The sequence below is a fragment of the Protopterus annectens genome, chromosome 2.part0, assembly GCF_019279795.1.
Source record: "Protopterus annectens isolate FY-2018-M chromosome 2.part0, PAN1.0, whole genome shotgun sequence".
In the NCBI taxonomy this organism is placed as follows: domain Eukaryota; kingdom Metazoa; phylum Chordata; order Ceratodontiformes; family Protopteridae; genus Protopterus; species Protopterus annectens.
In genome coordinates, this window is record NC_056728.1 from 105,365,419 (window position 1) to 105,384,580 (window position 19,162).

A 19,162-nucleotide genomic window follows, 5' to 3' on the forward strand; every position below is an offset into this window, starting at 1 on the left:
TTTAAGCCAACTGGATGTGTACTGGGTGGGACAGGCCTCATGATGGGAGGCTCTTTGTCAGTGTCTGTCACTCTCTTCCACACATCTATGTATGTGTAATTTTGGCCTATTATAGTGTGTTGTCCTTGGATATATGTGTGTATTCCTATCCAATGTGTGTGCAAAGCATGACTGGTGTGTGTGCACAAATATCTGTGACTGTCAGATATCTATAGTCCACTGTTGTTGCTAGACATGGGCTTCATTTCTGTAAGTGTGTGAGCATGCCCAGTATGACCTTTCAGTATTTTGTGGTCAGACATGGCCTTCATTTCTCTAAGTGTGGGAGCATGCCCAGTATGACCTTCTGTACTGAATGTGTGAATCCATTCCAGGTAGGTTGTACTCCAGTGTAGGCTTTTGTGTTCCACACCTACAGCTAGCAAGCTGTTTCTGCGGGATATCTGTAGATCAGTTGACAATATGGGGTCAAAATGGGCAAAGGATAGTGGGTTACTCTAGGTAATTGTGTCTGTGCTGCTTCTGCTACATGGTCTTGGTGTTAGAGATATTCAGACATATGTACTGTTTTACATTGTGATGTTTTATATCATCAAGTACTGCCAAGTATACATATTTGCTTGCAGTGATGTCTTGGGGAACACAGGGTGAATGCAGCTGTGTCCAGTATTGTGGTCTGCAGCCTACATATTCTTGCACAATCATGCCATTCTGGAGGGGAAGCTGCAAACACTTGCTGCTGCGTCTGTGTAAATGGTTCAGCTCCTTGGTACAGTGGTGGCTGAGGATCCCATGCTTGTACATCTATTGACGTGACAGTATGGCCATATCCTCACAGCTGTACAGATTCACACAGGTTACCCAGAGGCAGGGGTCATAATTCTGGATGTTACCTCTTCACATTGTGGTTTAAGAGCAGGTTTGTAGCCCCCCATTCCTGTGTTTGCAGGCAGGGATAGTATGTGCACACGGCTTAGTTTCGGACTTCACACACTCCATGCCGCCCATGCTCATACCCCCCCTCTATTATTCTATCCTCTTCCAAACATTATGCAAACATTATCTGATAATTTCCCTATAGTTATCACCTCATCCCAGCAGTAATTCGGTGTTGGTCCACAGTTCATGCAGTAGAACATGGTGGACATGTTACTAGGGATTTGCCCACATGGCCTTGCATTTGGGTTCTGTGGACTGTGTTATGTTGTTATTTGGGAGTCCATGACATAACATACATTGGGAGTACGGGTGAGACACAGGCCTTTGGCAGAGGACTGTAGGCCATTTGGTAGTGATGTAGGCCAGATGTAGCAGGCCATTGCATTATGTCACTCCTACAGTCCCAGATTGCAATACACTATATTCTCCTGGGGTTACAGGGTAGGTGTGCAAGCTGTTAATGCCAATACTTTCTGTCATTATTGATTCAGTGGTGTGGATGCTGGCCGGATGCTGCATACAGCTAGGGACACATCTGCATGGGACACCTGTTCTGCATGCTGCATTCTTTGGCTACTGCCATACAGAGGTGGGGGTCATATTGTACTCATTCCCAACAGCAGGGATAAGACCGGAGAGGTGCCTGTGGGTAATTGTGGGGTGAGCTGGGTGCATGTGTGCTACAGACACTACTTGCATCTGACTTACAGATATGCATGGGGCATTCCACTTATGCTGGCTTGTGCAGGGACATTAGCTGTTTCTCAATACTTCATAACTGTAACCTTTGTGGGCTGTATTCCCTACTACAAGCCCAACTAATGTGCTGCTAACCAGTATGCTAACCTGTAGCTACCCATCTATGTCAAGCAAAGTTCCTCATTAGCACTCTTCAAGAAAAATCTTGATAAGTGGATGGGAAATAGGAAATACACCCCAGGGATCACTTCGGTGGCTCTGCTCGACAGCACAGGAAAATAATTTTCTTGGGTGGTGTAAGCCAAGGAACCTTGTTGGCTAGACTTACATAGGCCCTTGGGCCGATAGCCTAGTACCTACCTATGAACCTATGTACAATTCCAAAGGTGTGTCCATTTGACAGTAACATATTATACACTGTCTTTCTGGGGTACTTCCCCCTGTGTACTGTTTGTATGTTTGGGCCCACATTCATGCCATGTCCATCTTTCAGATGGTGGCCCATATTACTTCCAAACATTTACTATGGCTTAGTGCTGGAATGTGTTTTGCTGGGATGCATTGTTTTTGGTACTGCAGTTGTGAGAACTTGGCCCTGTCATCGCCGATGCAGTACTGGCCAATGGCCACCAGGTCAAACCTCACCATGCCTACATACTGACCACTCTCACATAATATACAACACATCAACCTAACACACTCTGCCCTGCATATTGTACAATCTACAATCTATTCTGCTATTTTGGCAGCTCAGGTAATCTGTGCTCCACTGTTATTATACCTACACATACATGTTACTACATTTCTACATAGGATTGGGAGGGGGCACACCTGACACTTGTACACATTTGCTATGACTGTACTGGTATTTCAGGTACTCCATTTCATTCTGTATTCTGACCTATCATGCTAACTAGAGGCATATCAGTGTACTACAGGTCTTAGGTTTGATTGACCTACACTTCAGAGTTCAGACTACTTAACCTTCAGAACTAACATCCCACTGCCTGACTTGTTGTAGTTTGTCTGTGTAGGCCTGGAGGGGGGATGTTCTCCATAGCCATAAATCAGAGGCTTTAGCATAGTCTTTGTTTATGTTTGTCTATGCCTGTCTTGCTGGCTGAGACTGTTGTTGGGTATGTGAGCCTCCCTGACTGGCATGTGTGTGTCCTATGGACACACATGTGGCCCACCACATTTCCTGCAATGAGTTTTGTCACCTAGTCTAGTACTGGCTACTATGGTGACACCAGTATTTGTTACAGATATCATGCTGCCACTATAGGTGTCTACTATCTGCTGGCATCCCATTCAGCCACCCAATTCCCTTGCATGCTCATATCCATACCATAGATACAAGTAACAAAACATACTACTCTATTCGGCAATTGATAAGGAGAGTGACTTACCTTGTGGCTGTGCCAGTATTGAGGATGGTGCTGGAGGGCTGATTATGTCGGATGCACATAGTACACTCCCTATACATGGTTAAGCACAGGAAGGGTCATGCTTGGCATCCCTTTTACTGTATGTGCGAGTCAGAGGGTGGTGTCATTCCCTGGGTTCCTACCATGTCAGTGCATGTGCTATGCATTGCCTTTTTGCCATGGCCTGGGCATACTGGGTATGCGTCCTTCTGCCTACTGGGGCAGGCTCAGGTTGTTCCTCCTCCGAGTCACTCTGTGCCTGTGCAGGCCTTGGCAATGGTGGGGGGCTGTGTGGCCCTGCCCCGTGCTATTCCTGCTGCAGCTGTTTCCGCAGGATCATATTGTGCAGCATGACAATTTGGGTACATGTAGCTGGTGAGTACTGAATGGGTCCACCAGATGTGTCCAGGCAACGGAACCGTGACTTGAGCATCCCAAACACATGCTCTATTATGATTCTGGTCTGTGCGTGTGCCTCATTGTGGAGTTCTTGTTCAGGTGTGTGTGCATTTCTGATGGGTATCATCAGCCATGGCTCCAGTGTGTAACCAGCATCGCCCACTAGGTGGCCGTAAAGGATGTTCCCATTGGCTAAATCTCTGGTACAGCTGCGTCATATGCCAGATGTGGGAGTCGTGATTGCTTCCAGGGCAGCCAGCACACACATTCATTATAATGCCCTAGGCATCACACATGACCTGGTAATTGATGGAGGGGAAGCCCTTACGGTTGATGTAGACCCTACCCCCTCACCGGGTGGTGCTTTGATCCATATGTGCGTGCAGTCTATAGCACCCACTATCTCAGGCTATTCTGCTATTTGGTGGAAGAGATGCATAGTGCTGGTCAACGCCTCACGGCTGTTGTGGAAATATATGCACTCAACGGCATGTGGTGATATGGCATCCAGGAACTGGTGGAGTACCCTGGATGCTGATTCCTGTGAGATCCCCATGATATCCTCAGTTGGCCTTTGGAAGGCACCTGTGGCTAGTATTCTTAGGCCTACATATACCTTGGTATCCAATGGGATGGGTTCCCTTCTGTTGGTTGTGTGTGTGAGGTGTGGCCAGCACAACTCAACAATTTGCTGTAGGAGGTCCCTGTCCACCCTATAGTGCTCCACTATCTCCAGCTCATGTAGCCCCTGGTAGGTTACCCTGGGTCTGTACGCTCTTCTCCTTCTCCTCACTGTGGGTTGGTCATGAGCATTCTCATCCTCACCACCCTCAGCCTCTTTCACATGTTGATTTATGATAGCTGCTGCAGCCCCTATCATTTTGTTGCTTTTGTTTGGTAAAATGTCCCTGCTTATGTACACCGGTGGTGTAGAGTTTGTGGGAAAAACCAGAGGGGAAAGGAGTTTGCATAGTTTATAGTGGTTTGCTGGGCTGGGCTATTGCCTGTGTAATTGGCTGATTCTGATACATTTCACCTGCCAGCTAAGCTCGCTCTCCTTGATTACCTTCCTACTGCTGCTTTCCCTTCCTACTGCCTTCCTGTTTAAGCCCAGGGGTGTGCTGTGCTAACACAGTGCTCAAATGCGCACGGAGCTGCTATTTCCTGGTTTACTTTTTTTTTTCCTTAAAAACACGGTGCACAGTGCGCACACCCGTTTAGGCTATGTAAAGAGTGCTAGGCAGCTTCAGACACACCCCCTTGCTTAGCTCTGCTAAGCTAAGGGTAAACCCGAGCCACAGGGCTCCAATAAGCTTACATTATGCCTGACACACCCCTCGATCATATCAGCTAGCTCTTAGGCTTGCACCATGATCTTTCTGCACCAACACAATTGGGTGCAGGCTAGCCATGAGGGGGGGGATCTAGGATTCAGTATCATTCCCCTCATTTGCATAGGATTGCCTGCTAATGCCTAGTTACAAGTCTGACACTGAGCCTTCTCCCCTTAGCAACCACTATTCACTGGCCATGTTGTCTTCTGCCTGCCATTGAGTATAATGGCAAAATTGTGATTCTGGATAGAATGCTTACTTCAAGTTTTTTTTTTGGCCCGATCCCATTTGCACTCCGCTGCCCTACGCTTAAACAGCTGAAATTGGCTAAAAAAAAAAATAAAAGTTATTTTTTTTTTATTTTTGCAACTGTTTTCCATGCCAATGGCCATATATTTGGCCATTGGCATGCTTTCCACATTATATACACCCTTTATTTGGAGCTGTCATGGCTCCGTTTTATAGTTTGCAGATATGTACTCTGTTACTAACCAATTACATTTCTGCAGCCTACACTAGTCCTGCACGGCCGGCTGCCAGCTTCCTGGATCGCAAATTCACCTCATTTGCATGTTTTTTACCTGTAAATGAGGTAATTTGCATACAGGAGCTGTGTCCGTGCAGGAATAGTGCAGGAGTGTTCGTGCATGTCCCGGGAGCTTATTCCTGGATTGCACGGCAGCCATATTGCCTCCAGCAGCTCCTGCACTATTCCTGGATGCCATGCAGAGCTTGCTGAATCCTGGGACAAGTCTTTTGAATTTCGAGATTTTGAGCTTTCAAGATTCTGAAGTGGACCTGTGTGTGTGTGTGTGTGTGTGTGTGTGTGTGTGTGTGTGTGTGTGTGTGTGTGTGTGTGTGTGTGTGTGTGTGTGTGTATATTTATTTATTTATTTTACATTTGTTGACTGGGCTAGTCTAACTGGATATATGTCCATTTTCAGTAGGGGCCCGGGGAGAAAAGCTCCACATAAAAATAAAAAAAAAAGAACAAACAAAATATTACAACTTCAGTTATAGTTCACTTGTCAGACACAACAGGTGTTACATGGTAAATTAGCATTTATGATAGAAAAGCAGCAAAAGGAATATAGAAAAATCCTCCCCCCTCCTTTTTTTTTTTTTTTGTATAGTTGATCAACAAATAGTAGAAGAAAGAGTATTGAGAAGGATGTATGAGATTCATAAGAGAAAATTATAAATAAGGCACAGGAAAATAGAATAGATATATACAAGACTAGAGAATTAGTTGAGGGCAGTGACTGAGCTATAAGGCAGAAAAATAACAATACAGTCTTTCAAGGGTATAAAAAGTCTAACTAAGAAGGTAGTGTGTGTGTGTGTGTGTGTGTGTGTATATATGTGTGTATATATATATATATATATATATATATATATATATATATATATTTATATTTATATGTATATATAAATGTACTGCCTAAGAGCTCTGAGATATACACAGAACTTCAAAAAGTTCACAAAAGGAGGTAAAAAGCTTTGGATATAAATTAGAGCCTGTTCTTCAGAGTGCCTAAACAATCCAATATCTATTCCCATCCTTTCTCCTGAAACAGAGAACATGTTTCTGTGAAAGTCAAGGCTACCAACTCTGAGGCTGGTGGAGAGGAGGTCCATAATCTATTGCTTATGAATTTGGCATTGTCTGGGGAAGTCTATTAAAGGGGCAAAAACAAAAAAAAAATCTGAAACCGCATTTACAAAACATGCAAAGTTATGATTCAATCCACATCCTCATGCAGGGGTCTTTTTCTCCCTGTAGTCTTCTACTTAATCTAATCAACTGTGCATTTGGAAGAAGAAAATTTCTCCCATAATGTGCAGCCTGTTTCAAATGGCCAGTTTTAAATAAGACTCAATTTTTGAATTAAAAAAAAAAAGAAACTGAAAGGAACAAGATACTCTTTCAAATTAAGATATGAGAGGTTATTTACAATATGTTCAGTTTAATTCATTCCCTATTTGCAACAATACTTTCAGATAGTTACTGCTACCCAGGGATAAGTAGTGATAAAAGGTAAGGGGAGGCAGGATAGAGAAAAAAGGCAAAAGAGAATACAGACAATTAGTCAGGGTAACAACAAGGGCATAACCAGTGAGTTTTAAGATGTTGCTTCAGCCTTTGCTTAAAGAGTGGGAAGGAGGGAAGTACTGTTAGATCTGATGGCAACATGTTCCAATATTTTCCAGCAGTATTAGAAAACAAGGAGTCACCTGCCAAGTTATTAGACTTGCTAATGCTAGCTAGTAGTTTAGTGGAAGAGCGTAAGGAATTGAGGTTTGCATAGGTGGTAATAAGGTTAGAGAGTATCGGTGTGTTGTTAGGTTGGTAGAATATCCTATGAACAATGGTAAGTTGGGAAAGTATCAAAATGTTTTTTAGTTCAAGCCAATCTAGCTGCTTTAGGTTCAGACAGTGGTGAGTTCTGAATGGGTTCCCATTGGCAAACCTGGCAATATTATTATAGGAGTTAGTTAGTTTAGTGAGATTATTTTTCTTTAGGTTGGTATAAATGGGGGAAGCTTAAAGAAGAGTGGAGATTAGATGAGAGTGGGCAATTGTAGTTCTGGCTGTTGGTGTTAAGAAGAGTTTTATTCTATATAGGGAGCCCAATTTTCTATTTACGGCTTTTACTGAGTTATTTATATGATTGTCAAATGCAAGGTTATTGTCATTTAAGACTCCTAATAGTTTGATGGTAGAGTCTAGGGTTATAATGGTGCCATTATTTGATTTGATTGAGAAATTGATGGGGGGGGGGACTTACTGTTAGGTGTGAAGAGTAAGAGCTTGTTTTTTTTGGCATTCAAAAGGAGGCAATGGTTTAGAAACCATGCCTCGACTGAGTTGAATACTGTTTGGGTTAAGGATTGTAGTTCAGATGTGGAGTTGGCAGAACATATGAGTGTGGAATCATCTGCATATTGTATGCAGGTAGCTTGAGGGATTGCTAAGTAAAGGTCATTGATGAATACTGAGAATAGAAGTGGACCAAGAATGGAGCCCTGAAGCACTCCAAGGGAGACAGGCAGGTGGGAAGATAGTTTGTTCTCCCAAAGGACTGCTTGTTGCCTATTGTTAAGGTAGAACTTAAACCAGAGAACAGCCTTGGTGTCAAGAGCAAGGGATTTAAGAGTTTTTAGGAGTAGGGGGTGGTTGACCATGTCAAAGGCTTTTGACAGGTCAATAAAGAGTGCTGATGAGAGGATGTTGTTGTTACGGTTTTTATTGATAGAGTCAGTGAAAGACAGGAGGGCTATGGTGGTACTATGAAATGGCCTGAAACCATGTTGACAGTTAGCTAGTATATTATGTTGGGTTAGGTGGTTAATTAGTTGATGGTGAATGCATTTTTCCAAAACTTTAGCTAAGGGTGATAGGAGAGCTATAGGCTGTAGTTGGAATACTCATTGGAGTTTCCGCCTTCATGTAGAGGGATAATGTGGGAGATTTTCCAGATATCTGGGATTGTTCCTTCATTTATGGTTCTGTTTATAAGGATGGATACAAGATAAGCAACTGCTGTAGCTGCTTTTTCAGGTATTCAGATGGTATTTGGTCTGTAGAGGGGATACATAGCTTAAGTTTATGTATAAGTTTTTGGATGTATGAGGTAGCGATGGGCTGTATTTGGAATGCTGGAAAAGTATTAGGTAAAGAGGTTAGGGGATTAGAGTTGTTTGTGGACAGTTGACAGGCTAGAGATTTTATGGTGTCTGTAAAGAAGATATTCAAGGCATTCACAGTTTGAAGGGAGGTATTGTTTTCCGACCCTAGAGGGGGTGGTGTGCTGGAGTGCCCTGGGTGAAGGAGTCTATTAACGCTAGACCAGAATTTTTTTGGGTTGCTATGGTGAGATTGCTGTAGTTTACAGTAGTAGTTTTTTTGTCAGTAAGTATGGCTTTTTTAGTAGTATTCCTTAGCTGTCTAAATGTTTGTTGCTCAGAGATATTTTTGGATGCTCTCCACTTGGTCCAAGATTTATTCCTAAGCAATATGAGTTGTCTAGTTTCTTTTGAAAGCCAGGGGGCAGGTTTGGACTTCATTCTGATGGAACGTTTAGGAGCATGCTTATCAAGGATAGTTAAGAATTTAGAGTTGAAATATTTGACAGCCTGCTAAGAGGGAGAGTTTTTAGTGGGTACCAATTACAGGCATTAAGTTCATTTTGGAATAATACAGCGTTAAAATGTTTGTTGGTTCGAGAGATTCTGTAAGTAGGGGTGTTTGGGATGTCATTCTTTTGTCTTATAATGTAAGTTAGCATATGATCACTTAAGTCATCTGGTAGAGTTCCTACCTTGTATATTTGTTGTTGTTTATTAATGAGTATCCAATCTAAGATACTCTCTTTGTTGTTGCATTTGCTTTGTTGCATATATATATATATATATATATATACATATATATGTGTGTGTGTGTGTGTGTGTGTGTATGTGTGTATACACACATCACAGGAATGAAAAGATCACAATTTTAGAGCTGGAGACCATATGATAATTTTTGTCACCAACACTAATGACACATTTTTGGCAAAATAGCAAGGTCTAGATTAAACAGTAGAAACATTACATAATGGTAAGAGACGACCACAAGAAATAGGCCATGCTAATGCTCTGAAACCACAGAAATAAGTATAAACTTCTATAGTTAGTTTAACAGGAAGGACTACCAGACCTATGAAGAATGGAAAATGGACCTCTATGCTTGAAGTTCATGCAGTGGATACACTATGTAAGAGTAGCAAAGGATAAGGAAAATTCTCTTAAGAAATAAATGTTTTCAGAAACACCTGGCATAACAGACCTAATACAAACCCATATTGACACTATTCCTGGAAAAGGTTAATTTAAAACCTTAAGGAATACCAGAGTCACAGAGAAAGTCTCTGAAAGAAGAAGTGCAAAAATGCTGAAGATCAGGGTAATCCAGAAGTTAAAAGTGAATGGAGCATCCCCATAGTGTTATAACAAAAGCCTAACGAAATAATCAAGTTATGTAATGATTTTAGGAAGTTAAATGGCATTTCTAAATTTGACAGCTAGGCAATGTATAAAACTGATGAGTAAATAAAAAGCTTGGGGAATGCAAAATTCTTGACTTTAGAAATAACAAAGAGATACTGGGGGTCCCCTGTAATGGATGACTCCAGAGTGCCTATTCTGGCATATTGTCCTTCCTTTAGCATTAAATGGCCCCCCTGTGATATTTCAGAAATTAATGGACAGCATCCTAAATCCCCATGTCAAACTGGCTACTGCTCACAAAAACAATGTAATATACTCAGAAAATTGGGCTCCCATCTAGCTATGCTACAGGCTGTGCTAGACTCAATGAGACAAGCAATGTTAACTGTCAATGCCTACAAGAGCAGGTTAAGCATGACAGCAGTAGAATATTTAGGTTGTGTGAGTGGTAGGGGATTGGTAGGCCACTAGGAATAAAAAAAATGGAATTCATAAGAAACTGGCCTTTACCTAGTGGCAAGAAGCAGGTGATAATACCCTAGGCAAAAAATGGGTCAAAAATCTGTACCCCATTTTTGCATCAGTAGCTTACCCTCTCACAGATCTGACCAAAGGAAAACTACCCATGAATGTAAAGTGAACACTACTGACAGACAATGCTTTTAATCAGATGAAAATGATAATATTTTCAGTTAGTCTCTTTAAACATCAGTAGGACTTTTGTGGTATATAGTGATACATCAGAGATAGCATAGGGGCAGTTTTGTCACAGACCTTTAATGGGGAACAGCATCTTATACATTTTTGAGACTAAACTTGATTAGTGCAAAACCAGGTATTTCACTATTATAAGGGAATAGCTGGAAATCAAGTTGGGTACTAGCTTCATTAAAGTGTTGATTTCTTTGATAAGACCATATGTTCTCTTGTCAATGAATAGGCAGCAGAATGAGAATATGAAACTATGTCAGTGGGCACTTTTGCAACCTTTTAAATTCATGATAAGACAGAGACCATGCTTGAGCCATCATACTGCAGATGGCCTGTCTAGGAATAACAGATGAGGGTGGTGGTGGGGGGGAATCAATGTAACATACTTTGGTAGTGATCTCCACTATGGTAACTGAAATGATGTAAATAATGTCTGTCTTCAAAAATGTGGTGTAGTGAGTACAACTGCAAACCTGTTATCATCTGATTTGTGATGTATAAAATAGAGGACTATACCAAGTCAGAGAAGATAGAGGACGACCGTTTGCCTGAAACATCAGTTCTGGGTTTTTGTGCTGAAGAAAGAAGACCTGGATTTCTTCATGTGAAAGAATTCAGGAGGGAGAAACTCTAGATAAATGTTTCTGTACACTATGGAGTTTCTTTCCTGTTTACTGCCAGTGCAGAAAGAAATTAATATATAGTTTTATAAGTAACTGTTGTCCTGTTTTTGGGAGATGTGGGATTTTTGAAAATATTTTTCTTTTTGTTGAAAAAGGTACTCTGTACATTTTTCCCCTTTTATTCAGACACTTATTTTAGTGCACTCATTTATGCAGAGCCAGATCCAGCACTAGCTGACCAAGGCAGTCTCCTATGGCCCACTGACTGGGAAATTTATTTTGTTAAATTAACAAAAAAAAAAATGTATATATTTTTTTAAGGGCGTTCTTCTTTAAGAAGAACACCAAATGCTCTTTGCGTCTGGTTGCACAAACATGACAGGTATGTGTGACCTGTTTTTGTGTTCTTTGTCTCTGCAAGTTGTTGTTTATGTCTTTGCCTTCCGTGTGGAATTTGAATGCCAGAAGATATTTGAAATGCAGACCATGAATGGACAAGTGAGAGGTAGGTGTGTGTGTGAGAAGTGTGTGTGCGTGTGTGTGTGTGTGTGTGTGTGTGTGTGTGTGTGTGTGTGTGTGTGTGTGTGTGTGTAAAAGAGGGAGGGAGGCATCTCTCAACTGTCTAGATTTTTGCCTCATCATAAAAATTTGTGTTTTTACTTTTCTGTGGCAAATCAGTGAGGACAGAATTCACTAAATAATGACAGGCATTTGAGTTTCAGACTTCATATCCTTCAGAAAATTCACAATAACACATTACCTTTTATTCTAGCAACTTTATAAGTTTGTGACAGCAATATTTAAAGTTTGCCCCCATTTCTGGGGGCTGTTTATTTTTGACTTTGCCCATTTTTTTGTGCTAAGAGTTTGAGAGGCATGGTGTGTGTGTGTGTGTGTGTGTGTGTGTGTGTGTGTGTGTGTGTGTGTGTGTGTGTGTGTGTAAGAGAGAGCCAGGCATGGGTGTGTGTGGGTGTGTGTGTATGAGGGAGGTGGTGTGTGTGTGTGTGTGTGTGTGTGTGTGTGTGTGTGTGTAAGAGAGGTAGGCATGTCTGTGTGTGTAAGAGAGGTAGGTATGTCTGTGTGTGTGTGTGTGTGTGTGTGTGTGTGTGTGTGTGTGTGTGTGTGTACGAGTGAGGTGTGTGTAAGATGGAGGTGTGTGTGTGTGTGTGTGTGTGTGTGTGTGTGTGTGTGTGTGTGTGTGTGTGTGAGGGAGGTAGTGAATATCTCTCACCTGTCGCTGATTTCAGGGACATCCCTGATTTTGAATGAAATGTTATCTCTGTCCCTCTTAATCTCACCTAAAAGTGGTGAGTTTTGGAAAAAAGATGATGAATTACACAACAGATTTATTTTACTTTGGAAAATGTATAGTCACTCATGTCCTGTTATTTTGTCAATGTCTCAAGTTAATAATACTACTATATGAAAATTGACCCTGATTATTTCTGGATTTGTCCCTGAATCTGTTGGGATTTGTCCCTGATTGGTTGACAACTATGGGTAGGTGTTTTGTGGGTGGGTGTGTGTGTGTGTGTGTGTGTGTGTGTGTGTGTGTGTGTGTGTGTGTGTGTGTGTGTGTGTGTGTAAAAGCAGGAGGGAGGTGTTTCTCAACTGTCCAGATTTTCACAGAATGTCCAGATTTTTGCCTCATATTTTTAGTCTGTTTTTCATAAAATTTGTGTTTTTTGGGGGTTTATTGTGGCAAATCAGTGAGGACAGAATTCACTAATTATTTATTTATTTATTTTATTTTATTTAACATTTGTTAACTGGGAAAGTCCGACTTGGAACAAAGCCAATTTTCAGCGGAGGCCCGGGGAGAAATGCTCCAGATGCATGTCTTTGAAATAATAATGTAAGTAATAATGACATCCATTTGAGTTTCAGACTTCATATCCTTCAAAAGATTTGCGATAACACAATACCTTTTATTCTAGCAAATTTATAAGTTTGTAAGAGCAATATTAAAAGTTTGTCCCTATTTTTGGGGCTTTGTTTTCATATTATTTTTGACTTTGCCCAGATTTCTTGTCCTAAGAGGTTAAGAGGCATGGGGTGTGCATGTGTTTGTGTGTGTGTGTGTGTGTGTGTGTGTGTGTGTGTGTGTGTGTGTGTGTGTGTGTGTGTGCGTGTGTGTGTGTGTGTGTGTGTGTGTGTGTGTGTGTGTGTGTGTGTGTGTGTGTGTGTGTATGTCTGTGTGTGCCTTTTTGTAAGAGGTAGATAGGGAGCATACCTCTCAACTGTCCACATTTTTGCCCCATATTTTGACTGAGTTACTAAATAATGACAGACGTTTCAGATTCAGACTTCATATCCTTTAGAAAAATGCATACCAACACAAATCCTGTTATTCTATCAATTTTCTAAATTCATGAGAACAATATTTATAATCTGTCCCTATTTATTTTAGGCTTTGTCCAGATTTCTTGCACTAAGGGGTTGAGGTGTGTGTGTGTGTGTGTGTGTGTGTGTGTGTGTGTGTGTGTGTGTGTGTGTGTGTGTGTATGAGACTGATATGTCCTAGTTAAGGATAGCAGATAGTTAGTAATTTGCTTAGCCTCGGACCCTGTATCTTTATTATAGGAAATAAGAGCCTGAATCATCTACATCATTTACCAAGCTGCAGTTTTTAGGGAACTGAGTTTTAGGTGCATTTTTCAAGGAATTAAGTTTCAAGTGTATTTTCAAGGAATTAAATTTCAAGTATATTTCAATGAATTGTCAGCGCCAGGGGAAGAGAAGTTTACTGGTGCTCATGCCAAGTCTGTTTACAATGTGCAACTGTTTTGTTTAGCAAATGGTATCACTGCTGTGGGATATAATTTAAAAGCAGTGTTGGTAGCATAACAAGTAGCATGTTTGCTTTTGATGCAGAAGGCTGTGGGTCTACTCCCACAGCATGATTTTGATTGCTGATACTGTATTGTGTTTTAACAGCTGTCAGGTAATGCAGCCCTGAGTATGACCTCCTTTGGATGAGATGCCTAGTGACTATGAACCTGTTTTCAGTTTGCCATCCATTCCCTATTGCAATATTACCTGCTTACCATTTTTTTAAATGTAACATAGGCAATTTATTCTTCAAGGGCAGCAGGCACTGAATTTGTAGAAGAAACACTGAATATAAAGTTGTTTGCTAGCAGCAACCTCTTCATTAGTTACAGATTTCGTTAATGTGGAATTATGCAGCATACTTTTACTTCTGCAGATATTTTGCATATTGACTGATATTGGTGTATTGTAATGACAGAGGTTTGAATGGCCTTTTATGGTTGAAATTTTTTGAAATGGACAGTTTTCTCATAATTGGTTATTATGTCTTGTTTCATTGTTTACTGGAAAATGTTCAAAACTATAAATTAAAAACATGCTCTAACAAGTGGTCTGCATTATACCCAGGATATAATTTAATACAAACAGAAAGGTGAATCAAAGAACTCTTGCATGTTTGCATTGTCCTAAAAATGTGTAAATGGGGTCTATGATCTGAAAACAGCCCATAGATAAACTTAATCCATCACTGGCCAGATGCATTTTCTTTAAATGTGAGTTTTAATGCTGTTTTAGTGAATGTGAGTTTCAACAGCAAAGAAGTTTTAATGATAAGTCTGTTTTCATTGTGAGACTGTATTGCTTTAGTTTAGCAAATGTCTATCAGTGTTTGTGCTATAAGGTTTGAAATAAAAGTTTTAAATTAAATCCAAATATCTGTCCATCATTGAAGAAGTAAAGCAGAAAACAGTATGCACACAATGTTTTGAACAGTGTTTATGGTAACTGGGGAAATATAGCCAAGTAATGGGACACTGGAATGGCTGCTGGGGGGGGTTGTATTGGGGGGGGGCTGATCCATTACCCTGCCTAGGGCCCCATTTGAGCTTGATCCGGCTCTGCATTTACACAAGAGTTTGCAGTAAATTCCTTTTGAATACATTTTGTCTGAATTAAAGTGATCGAATGATATGCAGTTTGAAAAGAGCTAGTGGAAGCCCAGTATTTATTTGAGATCACTGAATACTAGAAATATGGGAACTTTTCTGTTTTTCCAGTATTCTCCAATCTCAGAATTGGTATATTTAAGTTTACATGGGTATGGGGGAAGCAGTCTCACCTGCCTCCCTGCAAAAATTTATCTTACTTTGATAATTCCATTCTTCAGTATATTTTATATGGGAGAACAGAATGAAGTGGACTTTGATCAATTACCACAAATCCATGCACACATGTCCATACATCTATATGTGTGTCTGTGTATTACCAGATGAATTTTTATCACACCCCTTGAGAAGTAGTCTGCATGGTGGATCACACAGAGGAATGGGAAATGGTTTCTATTTTAAATATATTGGGACGCTAGAAGGGTCAGTCCTGGGGCCATTGATATTTAATATCCTTCTAAGTGCCATTACAGGTGATAACAAGATATTCAATAAAGTGGATGCAAAAAAAGATGAAGTACAGTTTGGAAAACCAACAGGAATGGCCTAATGTATGGCATATTATATTTATGCAAAATAATGGGGAGCATATTTTTTATAAGAAGCAGTTTGTTCGCAGACATGAATATCACTCCCATTGTACCAATATATATATATTAACAATGATTTCTGTTGTATTGCACGTTGTTGGTGCAGTTTCTGATGTCAGTGTGTCTTCACAATGTTCAGGGTTCTGTAGTATTGTGGTGCTGGGGCAGGACAGAAATGGAATTAATTTTGCTTTGCTTTGAAATATAGGTGCAATTCAACTTTATGTTAAGCAACAGTGATGTGGCATTGACAAATTGTGCGGATGCTGTTTTCCATTGGGGTGTCTGCCCTTCCACTATTGTTGTGTAGTCACATAGTTAGTATACTTAAGTACAGATGTTGTGGGGTATGATGTCACACTACAAGTTGTGCAGGGGAGGATTCTTTTTGTTTACATAGTTATCAATGTTTCCCTTTCATTAATCATACCTCTCACCTGTCCAGATTCTAACAGAATGTCCATATTATTGCTTCAAAGGTTTTGTCTGTACGTCATAAAATTTGTGGTTTTCTGCCAAATCACTGAGGATTGAAGTCACTAAATAATGACATACATTTGAGTTTCAGACTTCATATCTTTCAGAAAATGTATGTTAATGCAAATCCTATTATTCTAGCAACTTTCTTAGTTTATAAGAGCAACATTTAAACCCTGTCCTTAGTTTTGGGCCTTGGCCCACCCATTATTTTAAGCATTGTCCAGATTTCTTGTGGTAAGATATTTCATTTAAAAGAGGTTACAACTTGAAGGATCTGTTACAGACAAACAAACAGTTCAGACCTTATGATTAGACAGGAGGGAACACTCCCTGTGCTGGCTGTAAATGGTACACATTACACAGCAGGAAACTCCTTTACTATTGACAAGAGAGAGGAAGTTTACCATCAACCACACAACTGTAAATAATAAATCTATTGTGTGTGTGGCCTTTTTTGTGATGCTGCATAATGCATTTGTTGGCAAAGACGGACCGCGCTTTTAGGACCAGATTTTACAACATTTATATGCCATCAAGAATTAGTCTACACTATACCTACTTTAACATTACTTATTAAATTTTAGGTTGACCAGTGTGTCTAGTACATGGTGTTTAGTCCGTTGTGCTACCTTTTTACATTCTCTCTTTTTTATTTTATTTTATTTTATTCTATTTTATGTTATTTCATTTGAACTATTTTTGAATGAGTGATTTCTGCATTTTAAATTTTAACAAATTTTAACTAATTGATAGTAATCACTTGTGAGTGATCAGGTTTAAACATTGTGATGTGGTAAGAAGCTGAGAGGTATTTTAATAGTAAGCTCTTGATGATGTAAGGTGCAACATTTGTTTGCATTGCTCTGTCATAGATTCAAGTAATGCATTGTGGAAAGAAAAAAGTGTAAGATTACATGATTGGGGGTTAAAATACCTATAGCAAAAGTGCATAGGGACCTTAGAATATTTATTTTAATACACTATTACTTGATCTTAGCCAAATGTCTGATATCTCACATGCAAAAGTCATTACAATAAGTGGGGTGGTGGCATACACAGGTGACACATTATCATAAAGGGCATTTAAATTGATGTTTAGCACTAAATCACAAAGTACATTAGTTATTGTTCATGGAGGTTTAGTGCATGGCATGGCATCAAGTAGACAGACATGCATGGCTATGATACTTGTCTAAACTATTGTTGCACATGACACTTGAAGCTCTGAACACTTGAGTGAGCTGGGAAATAAGCACAAATGATTCTTCATTTGATAGCGATAATATTTCACTTCCAGTGTCAGTGGCTGAACATGTAGTGGCACACTTGCCTTTGGTGTGAGGAAATTACAAGGCTGCAGGTTCTACTCCCAACCTCAGGTTCTTGGATTCATTTTTCCATTACTGACACTGCAGTCACCATAAGGGGGCTGCTGCATTCCTGAGTGTGCTGTTCTTTGAACAAGACATTAAAATGTGGTCCCATTTGCCTGAGTTGGTGGTAGTTCCAGTGGATATAAAAGATTCTACGGCACTTATTGAAAGAATTTGTCTAGTTCCCTGGCCAAATTTCCCCCAGTTGGTACGAATACTACCTTGGGTCTCTCCTCAAAAGCGATCATTGACTGAGTGAGACTAACCTGGTCAACAAACACGAAATATACTACAAAGTCTGGAGTCATAATAAAGAATTTAGGTACTGGCATACTGTTATACACCACATGCTTACATCTTTAAATCACTGTATAGAACTTGTAATAAATTCTCCCCTCTCCAGTCATAGCCATGTCCCAAGCCACAAAATTCAGGCATTATATTTTATACTGCTTTATTAATACAAGATGGACTCTTCACAAAAGGCAAAAGGGCGGAGAGAACGACATGGTGGTGGGTGGCAAAACTATACAGGCAGACATCAATAAATTTAATGCTGACCTATTTACAATCTTTGTTTCCCAGCAACACAAACTTGTTTTTAAATGTAGCAATCACAGTACTGTAGGCTGCCATTATTAAGGCAGAAAGAACAGTAACAATTTTTCATCATGAATCTTTTCTGAGATTAGCTACTGGCCTTTCCCTTGTCACCAGTGAAAATGACTGAATACACAATAAAATGTTAACAATTGCTGTCTAAATCTTAATATATTGAATGCTTTTTCATATTACTTCATGTGAATTTTTTAAGACATCTCAGATTACAAGAATATAATAATTCCTCTGTTTAACAGTTGTCCTAAAGAATATTTCAGTTGAAGAAGGTATATAAAACACTAAAAAAACAAACATTCAAGCTTTTCTGTTACTATAAGCCATGTTTCCAGGACACTTTGAATTGTAATGTGTTCACAGACTGACACAGAATGCAGGCAGCTGTAATGTTTATAACTTATGCCATTAATCACTTTCATTTCTGACCTATGTATGTTTTAGTTCCTTCAGCCACAGTTTGGAGAAAGTTGCTTGGAGCCATTTTCCAGCCCTCTTCTTCCTGATTTGAAAGAAAAAAAAATCAAGGTTTGCCAAAGAACATTTATTTTAATCATGTAGATTTGTTAACATGCTTATTTATAAGCCTTCACAAAGTAGACTACAAAGTCTGATATAAATTTGTGAACTAAGGCAAAATAAGCTAAGGGATCTGATATTCAAGTGTTCACTCAAGTAAGGAAAAAAAAAAAGTTGCTGTGTTTTACCATAACATTCCATCTGTGTTGTCGATCTTCACTAATCCTTGACTGTGGACTTGGTTCCAAGCCTTGGAACCGACTCGGCTGTTATTCCAGCTCGTGCCTTCCAAACCTTTCCAGCTAGACTCTACCCATAATGCTGTTTCACCAAATTACCTCAGATCGAGTTTGTATACAAATCTGTATCGCTATTATGAAGCCAGTCTTTGGGAATTTCCAGTCCACCAAGAATTCTAAGGTAGGGTGAAAGAGGGAGGGAATCTCAAGGATTATTGAAGACTGACAATGCAGATGGAACGTTATGGTAAGACATGACTTCTTTATCTGATGTTGTCAATCTTCAC

General features: G+C 40.0%; 1 long non-coding RNA gene across 1 annotated transcript in view; it reads right to left on the reverse strand.

Annotated features, from left to right (window-relative positions):
• Positions 1 to 18,624, reverse strand: part of LOC122792984 — an 84,438-nt gene extending 65,814 nt beyond the window's left edge. The window contains exon 1 of the long non-coding RNA XR_006363435.1: positions 18,547 to 18,624. This is a non-coding gene — a long non-coding RNA (uncharacterized LOC122792984). The remainder of the gene's footprint in view (positions 1 to 18,546) is intronic.
• Positions 18,625 to 19,162: the final 538 nt, after the last annotated feature.